Below are 14407 nucleotides of genomic sequence, written 5' to 3'. Positions count from 1 at the left end.
TCCCGTGGCTGCAGCTTCTGGAAGCCCGTCTGTCTTCTCTTTTACCTTCTTCCCTAAATGACAACTTCTCTCCTCCCCTCCTGCTGTCTCTGGAGCCCCAGATGCCAGGGCTCCACAGAACAATCTGTGCCTTTTCCTGGGCTAGCCCTGATTTGCCTTCCAGGCTAGCAGTGTCCAGCTTGGGGGGCTCCTGCCCACACCAGGCTTCCTACATCTGAAATTGGCCCAAGGAACCCAAGAAGAGGGTCCAAGCCATAGGAATACTAGTGCTGCTGGGCAGGACTCGCTCTACAATTTGCAGAGCTGAGTGCAAAATCAACATCCAGAGCTCCTTGTTTAAAAAAAAAAATCAAAACATTAAGAATTTCAAGACAGTGATACCAAGGCATTAAACTAAGCATGGGACCTTGGCCCTGTCCCCTTGAATGCTACCTTATGATTCTGCTAAGTGGAGTCCTGAGATTTGTGGCCTTAGACATGGGTCCAGACCCCAGGATCCAAGCTTGTTGGATTCCCTGGTCTCCTCAGAAGGGACAGGATTGTCAGTGAGGTCAGTGGCCTGTGTGTACTCAGGACCTGGGCAGAAAGACTGTGGTGACTTGAAGACTTACAGCCCCAGTGATCCAGGGCTCTGAAGTGACACCAACCTCAGGGGTTAGGTCTCTGTTGTGTGGCCTCAGGCTGTAGGATTGTGGCCTGGCAGATAGGTCGGTGTGTGGTAGGGGGTAGAGGGATGAGGTAGGATGGTGGTGGGGAGATGAAGGACCTGTGGAATAGCTTTGAAGGCCAAAGGAAAGGGATGAGGGGATGCTTGAGATCTGGGCCTTGGAGGGAAGTGGGAGATACAGCCTCTATGGTTCAAATAGCTCGGACCAGGACTTCAGGAAGCTGGTACGGTGCCTAGGACTCTGAGCCTGCAGTGGCCAGAGGCTTCCAGGGCTCCTGAGAGTACATCCTAGTCTCTGAGGAAGGAGCTTAGAGTCATGCCAGCCCAGGAGCACCCCACTGCTTTGGGCTATGAGTGAAGCGGATGACTGTTCTCTCTTCTTCAGTAGAGGCTTCTACGTGCCTCGTGTCTCAGGCCAACCCTTCTGCGCGTATGCCACCTCTTGCACTCCCCCCCACCCCCGCCCCCCATCATGCTACCCCTTCCTCCAGACTCTTTCCTTAGCACGTATTCGGGTAAGAAGAGCGCAGGTTTTGGTATTAGAGAGTTCTGGGCTCCGATTCTGACTTGGCTATTTACTAGGTGTGTGACCCCAGCCAAGTAACTCAACCTTTTTGAGTCTTGGTTTCCCCATTTATAAAAAAGAATAATGAAGGTGCCTGTCTCATAAACTACATAGGAGGATTAAATGGAAAAATATGGTCAGGATGCTGGCCACATCGCGAGTGCTCAATACAATGATAACTGTTCGTAGTAGTGGCATAAGAAGAATAAGGTCATTAATGTGAACAGGCAATGTGGTATATGGAGATAATTTCTGTTCCAGAATGTGAGTGTAAGACTCAAAGTAGTGTCTGTGGTGTAGAAGCTCCCAGAATGGTGCCTGGTGTCTAGCAGGGTCAAAAAAAACCTGTAAACTGTTTGTTCATCTTCTCTCCAACTTTCCCTTGGGTTCCATCCAGCACTCGGGGCCTCCTTAAATCCAGTCTTAACGTCCCTTAGACAGCCTATGCCACATGACTCTGGCTGGGTGAGCAGCCATGAAGAGAGGGTCTTGAGTGTGCAGAGGGGAGGGAGAAGGGCACCTGGAGGGAAGGCCTTGGGCAGACCCAGTGAGAGGGGCAGCCTCACTGGTTACTCTGCCCACAGGTCCCTGCCTCTGGGCACACACCCCAGTGTCTCTGTCTGCCACTCAGCCAGGGCTGGTCTAAACACCTGTGCCTCCATCACGCCAAAAGAGGCCCATGTCTCTCCACTCCTTGGCCAACAATTCAGTCCCGAGCAGGTGGCCCCACTGCCCTGATCTTCCTTACCCTCTTGTCTCCACAACATGCCCTCCCCCCTCTCCTCTCTTGACTCCTTCCGGCCTTCATCTATTTCCACCCCGATCCAGCCCCCAACCTGACCCATCTCATGAGATTCTAATCCAAAACCAACCACCCCCACCTCCTGCCTAGCATTTCTGCCATCCCTCCCTGTCTGCTTACTCCCCCAGCGCTCTGGGGAGGGTCCGTGTACCTTCTGGGAATCTCTAGAGGACATGCCTGTCAGCCTCTGACTGGAGACATGGTTGCCAGCCATCCCATTCTGGTGAAAGCAGATGCCCCAGAGCAGAGTGTGGACCCTTCCCCTTGCCCTCAGTTTCCGAGGTGCCCCACAGTGCCCTCCAGTCTGCCCTCCTCCATCCCCACTGAGGGCCACGGGCTCCTGGGTACAGTGAGTCAGGCCTCGTCTCCACTGTTGTTTATGTAATCCTTCCCTGCAGTAACAAGGTGTTTACTGTTGCACAAACACATTTTGGTTTAACGGCTGATAGTAAAACTGTCTGATAAAGTTTGATTTAGCGAAAGAAAGCAAAATAAATCTGGGGGCACAGAGAGCCTTTGGGAGGAGAGACTTCTAGGGCTTTACAGAAGGGGCAAGACAGCGAGGGCTGGGGCGGGGGTGGGTCAGCTGCACTCCCCTGGTCATTCTTTCTGCCTGTCTCCTGAGAGAACCACCAGCAGCTCCTCTGTAGGAATCTGAATTCCAGATAAGGTTGTAAGCTCCTGGACTTGGCATTTCCCTGCCATAGCATACGCTCTGGCTTCCTCCATTGTCTGCTCTCATGAATCATCTCCATCCTTCAACGTCTGTGTAATTTGTTCCTCCCTGGGGCGGGGAGGGGGGTGCTCCCCTGATTGCTGTGGCTCAGATCAAGCTGGTAATGTGGTCTGAGAGAAGGAAACTTAAGCTAGGAGACCCGAGGACCAGATCTAGCTCTGGGGCTTACAGGCAGTATGGCCTCAGGCAACTCATGTTGCCTATAAGGATCTCAGTTCACTCAGCTGCAGAGGGGCACGAGTGGGATAAAATACACAAAGCGCTTGGTTCTTTGTAGAGCCCTCCCCACGTTTAGGACACTCCTATCTTGTTCTCTGAAATCTCACGAGGTACGCACTGACTGTGTACTCACTTGTACTCTGCTCACAAAGCAAGGCAGGGTGAACATCTGTTCTTTTTTTTTTTTTTTTTTTTGAATCTTTTTAATCTTTATTTATTTTTGAGAGAGAGACAGACCAAGCATGAGCCAGGGAGGGGCAGAGAGAGAGGAGACTCAGAATCCGAAGCAGGCTCCAGGCTCTGAGCTGTCAGCAGAGAGTCTGATGCGGGGCTCGAACTCATGGACTGTGAGATCATGACCTGAGCTGAAGTCTGACGCCCAACCGACTAAGCCCCAGACACCCCAGCATCTGTTCTTATATGTGATGTTTCCATAGCCTGTTGCCAGTTCCCCCCTCCTGTGCGTCTCCTATGCCTGATTTGCCAGTATGGTGCCAGAGCGAGGCAACAGGTACCCATGAAAGATTTTTTTAAACTTAAAAAAATGTTTATTTATTTTGAGAGAGAGAGCAAGCGAGCGGGGGAAGAGTGGGGTGGAGAAAGAGAATCCCAAGCAGACTCCTTGTTGTCAGTGCAGAGTCCGGTGTGGGGCTCAAACTCACAAACCATGAGATCATGACCCAAGTTGAAATCAAGAGTAGGACGCTCAACCAACTGAGCCACCCAAGTGCCCTGATTGTTTAAATTTTTGTTGCTGTGTATTATTTCATCATGTGAATATACTACAATTACTTACCTTTTCAATGGTTGAGGGGTCTTTGGGTAGTTTCCAGTTGTTGTATATTATGGATAGTGACTCTATGAGCACTATTGTGTGTGTATTTTGGAGAATGCATTTCTGTTGGATATGTACCTAGGATGGAGTTTTTGAGCAAAGGGTTTATACATGCTCAAGGAGCAGCTTTAGAAGATATTGTTGACTAGCTTTCCAAGAGGATATGGCAATTTGTGTTCCATCCAACATTTGGCTTCTCTTTTTCACTGTAGCCACACTAATGGGTGTAATAGTGGTAATTCAAATCGATGTTCCATTTTGTATTTCTGATTCCTGAAGAAGTCAGAGCACATTTTCATATGGTTGTTGGCCATTTGTATAGCCTCTTTTGTGAAGAGCTTGTTCAAGTCTTTTGCCCATATTTCTATTGAGCTGTTTGTCTTTTTCCTACTGGTTTGTAGAGGTTCTTTATATATTCTGGATCTGAGTCTTTTGTCATATATTTATTCTGAAAAAATCTTTTCTCACATCACAGATTGCCTCTCAGTCTCTTGATTCTGTCTTTTAAAATAACAGAAATGCTTCCTTTTAGCAGAATCCAATTTAGGTTTCCAGGACATATGCTTTGACTGAATTCAGCTTCTATCTTCCTGGCCAACTCCATTCTCCCCTTCTGAGCCAGCCTGTTTTCTACGTTCTGTCCTGTATTTTGGAGAAAGTAAAAAGATGGTTTTCGGGGCGCCTGGCTGGCTCAGTTGGTTGGGCGGCCAACTTCGGCTCAGGTCACGATCTCGCGGTCCGTGAGTTCGAGCCCCGCGTCGGGCTCTGTGCTGACCGCTCAGAGCCTGGAGCCTGTTTCGGATTCTGTGTCTCCCTCTCTCTGACCCTCCCCTGTTCATGCTCTGTCTCTCCCTGTCTCAAAAATAAATAAAAAACGTTAAAAAATATTAAAAAAAAAAGATGGTTTTCAAGGAAAACCCCATGGCTGAGGCCCATACTGTTCACCTGGAAGCCTTTTCCAGTTTGAAGTGTTGCCTGAGCATCTGTCGTTCCTATGCCTGGAGACCTCCCATCCCTTCCCCCTTTTCCAGGAATCCAGGTCAGTTTTGTGGACTAATCTCCCTCCTTCCACTTAAGATCCGATTAGTCCACTCAAGAGAACCTAAAAGGCCAACAAGCAAATGAAGGGTTGCTCGAACTCATTAATAATCAGAGAAATGCGCAATAAAGAAATAATGAGATATAAACTTTATAGCTATCGGGCTGGTGGAAATTGGAAGGCTGGATGACACCAAGTACTGGGAGGGGTATGAGGTACAAGAACGTGCGTGCCATGCTGGTAGGAGTGTATCAGGACAGCACGCGGGCGCTACTGAATGAAGATGTTTCTACCCTATGTGCCAGCAGTCCACTCACACAGGCCAGGGCGGGGTGTGGCAGGGACGTGCGCGACGTGGTGGGGGTCATCCTCGCGGAGGTGGATAGTGAGAGGTGGTAGCTACACGCCATGGAGTATTACCTCGCAGTGAGAAGCAACAGGTTAGATGTACGCTCACTAACATGCATGGATCTTTAAACAGTGCTGAGCGGATGAGTCAAAGGCAGAGGGAGCTGTACAACATTTGCGTTAGGTGGAGAAGACTGAATGCCCCAAAAGAAAGCTAAGCATTTTGCAAAGGCATGAACCAAGAGATCCATACACAACAAATGCCTTAACGTGGCTCCCTGCGGGGGGATGGGAATGAGGAATAAGGATAAAAGAGGATTTTGAAAACGCTCAGCTACCTCAACCTCCTTTGGCTTAATGCATCTTTTGGCTCCATCTTGAAAAATCCCCTACTCTGTCATCTCTTCTGGTTCCCTTCCCCAAGACCTCAGTGTTCACCTGTCAGTCTCCCTTCTGATCAGCCGCCTTCAGGCCGTGTCTGAACGACACAAATTGACATTTAGAAAAATCTTCTATCTGTGGTCACCCTGAGTGCGTACTCACCACACTGCAGTGGCCAACACAGAGCCCCACAGGACTGGGGAGAGTGGAGAGCCCTCTGGCCTTGAGGGGGACCCGGTGCTATTATTCATGGTGTCTGGCACCCAGAAGCGGCTCAGTCAATGTCTTTTTTATGAGCCAGAGAAATTCTGTGCTGGCTCTGCTCTGTTAAGGCAGATGCCTTAACCTCTCTGAGCTTCGATTTCCATCTCTGTCAACATGGAGATAATAATGCCTTTTTCGCAGGGTTATCGTGAAGGTTAGATGAGATCATTGCTTTGGAAAGCACTTGGTTAACTGTAAACAGTTAGCCAGTGCCATGGAAGAAGTGTAGAGAAGTGAATGTAGGAGGGTCAAATCCTAGTACTCCCACGTATTAGCTGCAGGACCTTGAATAATGCAGCATCCTCTGGCCTCAGGTTTTACGTTCTGTAAAATGAAAAACAATAATGTCAACCTTGTGGAGTTGTTAGGAGGACTAATGACAATACGTATTTAGGAGACAGTAGTAGGTGGTTAGAAAATGGGAGAACTGGGGGCGCCTGGGTGGCTCAGTCACTTAAGCACCTGACACTTGATTTCAGCTCAGGCCATGATCTCATGGTTCAGTTCGTGGGCTAAAGCCCTGTGTTGGGCTCTGAGATGACAGCACAGAACCTGCTTGGGATTCTCTCTCCCCCACTCTCTCTGCCCCTTCTCCGTGCTTGCACACACACACTCTCTCAAAACAAATAAACTTAAAGAACATGGGAGAACTATCCCATTCACTCATTTATTCAGTGAGTCTTTATCGAATGCCTGTAAAATGTTCCAGGCAGGGTTCTAGACACTGGGAATGAAGGGGTGAACGAAACAGACAACAATTCCAAAAATCCCTGCCTTTGATCTAGGGGAGACAGGGGTCGAACAAGAAATAAAATTAGTAAGATGTAGTATGCTAGATGACGGCAAAGACTATGGCAAAAATTCAGCAGGAAGAGGGTGGGTAGGAAGCTCTGGGGGTGGGGTGGAAGAGATTTCCTTTTTAAGCAGATTAGTCAAGAAAGGCCTACCTGAGAAGGTGATGTTTGAACAAAGACTCTAAGGAGGAGGGAAGGTAAGCCCTGGGGAAGTGCAAAGGCCCTGAAGTGGATGCATATCTGGTGCGTTCAAGTCACAACAAGGAGGCCAGGGTGACTGGGATGAGCTCAGAGAGCTAAAGGCCGCAGTGGGGCTGATGGTGTAGAAGCCCCACGTAAAGATTGCTGTAAATTATGCCTGGCTGCACAGGATTATCTCAGGGAGGAGCCAAGATTGAAAGACGTGTGATTTTCAGGTGTGGAGGAGGAGCCAAGGTAGGTGTATTAGTCATTTAAGGCGCCTAACAAATTAGCCCAAACTTAGCAGCTTAAAACAATAGTCATTTATTATCGCTTAGTTTCTGTGGGCCAAGGATTCAGGTGCAGCTGAGGGTGTCTCAGATGGCTGCCATCAAGGTGACCGGGGCCATAGTCTCAAGACTCGACTGGGAGAGGGTCTGCCTCTAACCTCACTCTTGCGGCTGCTGGCAAGGTTCAGTTCCTCTCTGGCTGCTGGTAAGAGGTCTCTCTCAGTGCTTTGCCATGTGGGCCCCCTCCTAGCCCAGCTCACACCATGACAGCTGGCTTCCTTCAGAGTAAATGAGCCCAAGAAGGAAGCCACCGTCTTTTAATAACATAATCTTGGAAGGGACATCTCATTACCTCAGCTTCATTCTGCTTGCTAGAGACAAGTCACTAAATCCGGTCCTTGCTCACTTGAAGAGGAGATTACACATGAATACCAGGGTGGGGGAATCAACTGAGCTATAAGAAGGGGGGCCACCTACCACAGGGGAGTTCTGATGTTCAGGTGCAGTGGAATTGCCAAAGACAAGCATCCATCCAAGGATGGATGAGAAATTTTTTGTCTAGATACAGCAGGGACATTTGAGACTTACTTTGTCAGTGCAATCCAGTTGTACTTTCTAACAAGGATTAGGAGTAATTGGATAGCTAGGAATCTATCTATCATCTATCTATCTATCTATCTATCTATCATCTATCTATCTATCTATCTATCTATCTATCTATCTATGGTGCTAAGTGCTCCCAGCTAACTGGGCTAATTAGGTCCTCTGGCTGCTCATTCTGGGGCCAGGTTTCAACTTGCAGGGAAAAGGCATTATTTGTGAGTGTGTGCACATGCATATAGACGGCCGTGCTCATTTTCTGTGGTGTCTGCCTCCCGGGTCCTACCCTTCCTTCGGCCTGGAGACCCCTGGGTTCACCTTTCCTCCGCTCCCCACTCTGCACTTTGACGGGAGGTCACGTGTGAGGAAACAAGCCCCACGTGGTTTTAATCATTTTGCTATAAAAGCTGAGCTGCTCTCCGCTTTGATCCAAGCTGAGCTGCTGGAGGAAGGGCTGGGGGCCGGGCTGGCCTGTCCGCGGAGCACTCCGCACACGGCTCCCACATCAGACGGCAGCCGTAAAATGGAGCACAGCTCATTAATTCTCCCTCTTAACCAGGGCACCTGACAAGAAGTGACTTTGAAAACCCGGAGGACGGATGGGCGGGCGGGTGGGCGGCTCTCCGACTATGCAAGGAACATCTGTTTCCAGGTCCCTGGCTGTTAAATTGACATCTTTTTATTTGAAACGTTTCTTTTATTTCCCAACTTCCTGCAATTGGCAAGGTCTCTGTGCCAGGCAGTAGACTGTCGTGGCTTTGTGGGCCATATGAACTGAGTGGCTTCACTGTCCTGAACGGCAGGCCTGTAAGTGCCAAAATGGGCAGCCTGGCACTCTGTCAATTATTAAACCTATGTTTGTGCAGAGAACATCAAACCCCATAAAAAACCAAAATGGCCTTGAAATTGAAAACCCTGTGAACGTCTGTGAGCCTCCATATGAGAAATATTAGTGTTTCAGGACTAGAAAATTCACTGGAAGCCTGGCATTTTCCATCAAGAATCTTCTCTCCTTGGGACCCAGCAATCAAGTATACTTAAGAAGAGTGATCCGACCCCCGTGCCTTCAGCCTTCATCCTGGATGCTGAGATAACTATTGGTGACTAAAGTCCTGGGTTCGAGCTTTAACCTCCTCCTGACAAAGGTCACTAGCAAAGGCTGGGTTGACCCTTCTCTAGGTGACAGCTCAGGGCTCTTGGGATGGGGATTGGAAGTGGTGGGTAGATGGTCCTATTTATTTCTACTTTGTCCTGGGGGCCTTTGGATCATCTTATATTCCTGGCAGTGCGATCCGCATGCTTTATCCTTCGTCCTTCAGGATCCACCGTGGGCCAGGTGGATCACTGTCAGCAGGACAGACGGTAGTCTGTCATCTGAGAAATAATGGCAGCGCTGAGTCCCAAGGGATCATCCAGGAATACCCTGTGGCATGCACAAACGTGTGTGAGTATGTGATGCCAGAAGACGTAAGTCTGATTGGTGGTGCACCTGTGTGAGAGCATTGGTCCCATGATGTCTCTGTGTCTCTGCAGCAAGTGCCCAAGAAATCAGTAGATGAGCGCATAACCTCTTTGTCAGAACGTCTTTGTCTCTGGGTTAAGGTACCTGAAGAGCTGACGGGTGAAGTGACTGTGTGCCTTTGTGAGTTGTGCGTGAGGATGACGATTTCTTCATTTTCATGTGTCCCGAAAGCAGCAGAGATAATCCTTACTGGTTCTGCTTTACTGGTGATTGTAACACTCATGCTCCTTAGTTTCCAAGACGTTGGGCGTCCCCGTCCTTCACTCTTTGAGGGTTGCAGGCTTTTAGGGTTGCAGGCTCTCGAGTGAGACTACCTGGTGTTGAATCCTGGCTCCACCTTTTTCTAACAACATGAACTTGGACAACCTCTTTTTTTTACGATTTTATTTATTTTTAAGTACTCTCTACACTCAAGAGAGTTCAAGGCTTGAACTCACAGCCTTGAGATCAAGAGTTGCGTGTTCTACTGACTGAGCCAGCCAGGCGCCCCTCCCTCAGACAGCCTCTGTATACCTCAGTTTCCTTATCTGTAAAAGGAGAGTAAAATAGTACCAAATTGCAGAATCCATGAGATAATTCATGGAAAGCAATTTGAAATTCCCTCCTTTGGTTAATTGTCACCAGCACCACCCCCTGTCCCTGCCGTCACTTTCACCTCTCAGACGCTGTACTGTCCTTATGCCTTGATAGTCCATTCACCCCATCTCCCTTCATCATGTTATCAACCCCCATCAACTCAGGTGCCCCAGTCCCTTTGCCACTGCTTTCGCATGCCACCAGCTGAGTTTCCAGAAGGGCAAAACTGGTAGGGCATGACCCAACCAATGTGGGCCACTTGGGTGGCAGAGCCAGAGAATAGATGCTCTGTGATTTCTCAACTACTTGGGTGGAGAACAAGGTGAGTGAAGCAGGTGAGTGAAGGTAGGAAGGGAGCCCGCCCCACGGGTCCCTGCAGCGCATGCCTCCTTCTCCCCTCTCTTCTTTCCCCTTCAGGCTTGGCTTGGGGTGAGGAGGGTAGACCTACAGCAAGGCCATGGCTGCCATCTGCTTACTACGAGTTTGGGAGTATCCAAGAAACACAGTCAATGTCCTGGTCAATTTTGGCTTTTCTATTCCAATTTGAATATATTAAAATGCAACTTTCCAGCTGTGCAAATCCCCAGGCCATTGAAATAAAAGGTTTTTAACTTTAACCATTAAAGATTTAACTAGCCAATAAATCTAAGTATGTGGGGGGTTGTTACCAAACGTTTATTACATTGCTCTTGCTTTTAACTTAAGAGCAAATGCCAAGTGTGGACTTCCATGAAAAAGGCATTCCCTTATGGTCAAAACTGATATCAGCCCCTGGACGAAAAAGCAATAGACCACTGTCTCCAGAAGGGTCCGCTCACTTTCCTCTCAAATCCCTTTAGGAGTTAAAATGGCTCTATCAACTTTACAAACCAATTTGCTTGCTGCAAAAAAAGGCCTATAATAGCCTCTTGTTGCCACATGACTGACTAAATTAATCCAAAATTCTACTTTCAGTTTGAGCATCTTGGCGCCAACTTTTCCAGAACCAGATTTTATAAAGGCACAAAGGGGATATAGCTTCAGTGAAGAAAATCACAAGATCTTTCTCTTTTAGTATCTTCTGGGTGAGAAGGGTAATCAGTGCCTTGGATCATAGCGCTTAGTTTTGCCATTTTCACCTTGAAGACAAGCAAGAGACCAGCCCGGTAGTGAAATACGACTTTTAATTTACACAAATGTAAACGTATAGAATTCAACCATCGTATTCACCCTGGACTTAAAAAATGAGTAGAAGCCAGATAAATCTTGGCCATTAAAAAAAAAAAAAAAAAAAAAAAAGAAAGAAAGAAAAAACAAAAAAAGATCTGACATACAAGTTGAGTTATACCAGCCATCAAGGGGACAGAGCCACATTCCAGATGTGCTATTTTCCTGCCCATTGACAGTTCTCCAACCCACCCCAGCAATAAAAAAGTCCTGAAGTGGATTTTTTAATCTGGCTTAGATTCTGTTTTGCCCGAGAGGCCTGCTGGGTGGGTCCTCTGGGTTTTCTTTCTTGCAGAACAAACCAGTGAGCCCTATTTGTGGGAAATACGCAGTAAATTCTGGCCTTTGCTCATGAAACTTCCCTCTGGAGCATTTTTCACATCTAAATAGGAGGTGCATAAAGTTGATAAGCAGTCGTATTTTTTTTTTAAGTGATTGTACTTTTAGCTTGAAGAGTTGTAGCTCAAGATTTTGAGCTCCATGAGAACGTATCCTCTGCTCCCTAAATTATAAGCCAGAGTAGAATGACAGTGATGAAGCGTGTGCTTCCCTCATCCAGCTCAAATCGTGGGGGACACTTACATTTGCCTTTCGACTGGCAACCCATTCACATCTCCTTGACTTCAGCTGAGGAAGGGACATTGGCTGATTCGAAGGGTGATCTCCCCTTCATCTAGCCCCTCCATTGCAACTGCTGAGAAGGAGGCACGAATCCCAGGGACCTAGGGTGCAGAAGCATTTCCCCCTGGAGGACCCTAGCCATGCCCTCTGGTGTGGGTGTGGTAGGGAAGGGCTAAGCGTGATACTTTTAAAGCTTACTCGATGGTTCGATGGTTCGGGAGGTGGAAGCATTAGAGAAATTCTTTCCAAACCAAACCAGAATAGAAGCGAAACACTTCTATTTACAAGTGTAAATAGCGGATTTGCTGGGAATCTCCTTGTGTCCGGGAGGCAAATCCAGAAACTCCAAAGACCCGTTTCACCCTCAGAAATTGTAAGAGCTGATGCCATCCCTCAGGAAGCTGGGGAGGATCCTCAGCCCATGTGGCAAATGCAGAGTGGCTCACACCAGCCTCTCCCTGGGGCACTTCCAAATCAACTTTGCTGGTCCTTCTCTGATTTTGAAATTCCAACCTGTTGAACCTAGAAGAGACAGAAAAAGCAAGAGGGAAACTTCTCAGCTGTTCCTAGGAACTTTTGCTTTCTGAATGAGAGGTCACTTTGGGAGGGAAATTTTTGATTTGGATCCCTAGTACCTGTGCAGCTGTACATGGTAGGCTTGTTCTGGGGCATACTTCTGGTACGCTTGGAAGAGAGGCACCTGTACTTCTTTCCAGAAGGATTACAGTTGCTTCGAAGATGGTCATTTCACCCAGTCATTGATCCATTCGTGTGTTAGCTCATTCATTCATTCTATGAATGTTGCTGGATGCCTTCTGTGTGTTTCTCTGCCAAGCATTTGATTCAGGGCTACGGGCAGAGCAGGACCCAATGCCTGAGTAGACAGTCAGCCAGAGTCCTCTGGGGTAAGGTAAGTGACCCTTGACTCTGTCTCTAGTGGTTACTGAGTGGGACCCTCACTGAGTGGCAAAAATAGGAGAGCCTTGCACACATTAGAGGTGGGATCAGTTTTTAAAGGTGGCTTTTGTTGTCTCCCTAGAGCTATTTCTGATCTCTGCTCCACCCATGATTCCCAGCTTCATAGTCTCCTCCACATTCAATTCCTGTTTCTAGAAAAGGCAGATCCTGTTGACTTTCCTTCCCGGCCAGGCCACCTTCCTCACCCTTTTCTCCTCCCAGTGTCCTCCCACTCACTATCCCAACTTGGGTATCAAAACTGATCCCTCCTATGTCCCTCTCAATCCCTCTGCTCCCACCTTCTCCAGAGCCTCTCTGTACCATGAAGTTCCTGTCTCCTGCGCCTGTCTGTTCAGTCTCTCCTTTCTATGAGGACTTCCAAGGCTCTTCCACGAGTGGGAGGCTTTCCCCTCCCAGATTCTTCATGGGCTGCCACCTTGGACCTGAGGGAGGGGCAGATGCCATCTGCCCTGGCAGGGGTCATTCCCCCTCCTGCCAAGGCATTGCCCCAAACATGTTTCCTGGCTTCTTCTTTTTCCCTTTTCCTTTCTGAAAATAGCCATTTAAAAAGGTTGAAGTGGGCTTCATGAGGTTTAAGGGGTTTATTAGTTTTAAAAACCATGGTCCCTGTTTGGAGGGAGGGGAAACAGCCGCCTTCTTTTCACATTACGTCAATCCACAGGCGTCTGTAATTTACATTTTTTTAACTCAAATGTTCAGAAATAATGGAAAGGCTGCTTGAAAAAAGCAGATGAAATAAAAACTGGGGGAAATGTGTATTATACAAAAACCAGACCTGTGAGCCTGAGGCGAGACACCCCGATGACCTGGGGAGCTGATTAATGAGGCAGACCAAAGGAAGCCCAGGTGAGTGTAGATGCCATGATTTCTCCACAGTCACTGACGCCCTTGTGCTGGCATTTCATTTCCCACGCACGACTTCACGGATGGTTTTCATTCGGAAATTTTAGAACCACTGATGTTTCTCCCCTAGGAGAAAGGAATCCTGGGCTGTGGAAGTTGGGCAGGTTGGGGAGCGTGGAGGGAAAGAGTTGGGGGCGAGGAGAATGGAACCCACCCAGGGCGTGCCTCTGTGTCTCCTGGTTCTCAAAGGCGATCCTTTCTGACCCAGCCTCACCCTATGAGGTCTCATCTCGACTCCGTCTCCCCTCCTCGTTCTCTGAGAAAAGAGAGATGATGAACAGATGGTAAGACTACGGGAAGAGGTATTAAAGTTTCGTTTTCTGACGGTCTTCAGTATACTTACTTCGTTGAGATTAAAAAAAACCTAACTCCTAGTTACAACTCAAATGTCTGTTGACAAAATAACTTCATCTATTTCTGCATACCATTTTTGCTAGATTTCTGTCCCTGAATGCTACTTCACGAACGTTCCTTTGACAAATATTTTGAGGGCATATCATGTGCCAAGGATGGTTTTGGGATTTGGGGACCCAAACCAATATGGTCTTTGCTGCCTACTTAGGTGAGGGTGCGGGTTGGACAAAACCATCAGTGTGGGGTGATGATGTCTCTGATAGAAGTAGCAGGTGTTACAAGTAGATCCTGTGGGAATGGGGGGGGGGGGAGGGCTGAGGGTAGGGAGCTTCCTGGGAGAAGTGACTTTGGGGGTCTGGGAGAAGGTCTTAGCCAGGTGAAGAGGCTCCAGGGGGGATTCTAGGCAGAGAGGAGACTGTGTACCTGAGCCCAGAGGCAGGGGCTATTGCGCATCAAATTCTCTTGAGCTCTGGGACAGTGGGGGAGGGGTGGAGTGGGCAGCAGGGATCCAAGCATACGGGCTCTTT

General features: G+C 48.2%; 2 long non-coding RNA genes across 3 annotated transcripts in view; one reads left to right on the top strand and one right to left on the bottom strand.

The window, feature by feature from the left end:
* Window positions 1-14407, top strand: part of LOC121044387 (uncharacterized) — a 44694-nt gene that overhangs the window by 12560 nt on the left and 17727 nt on the right. Inside the window, exon 1 of one of the 2 annotated variants that reach the window (XR_005797284.1) lies at window positions 6533-7085. The exons of the other annotated variant lie outside the window; for it this stretch is intronic. This is a non-coding gene — a long non-coding RNA (uncharacterized LOC121044387). Of the gene's footprint in view, window positions 1-6532; window positions 7086-14407 lie in introns of those variants that run through there. 2 annotated transcript variants of the gene reach the window in all.
* Window positions 11905-13250, bottom strand: LOC121044388 (uncharacterized). The gene is made up of 2 exons (XR_005797286.1): window positions 12902-13250; window positions 11905-12167 (listed from the first exon to the last, which is right to left on the bottom strand). It is a non-coding gene; the product is annotated as an uncharacterized LOC121044388 (long non-coding RNA).

Source organism: Herpailurus yagouaroundi, unplaced genomic scaffold (assembly GCF_014898765.1).
Source record: "Herpailurus yagouaroundi ecotype Mexico unplaced genomic scaffold, PumYag 188, whole genome shotgun sequence".
Taxonomy (NCBI): Eukaryota; Metazoa; Chordata; class Mammalia; order Carnivora; family Felidae; genus Herpailurus; species Herpailurus yagouaroundi.
This window is presented reverse-complemented; position numbering and strand designations above follow the sequence as displayed.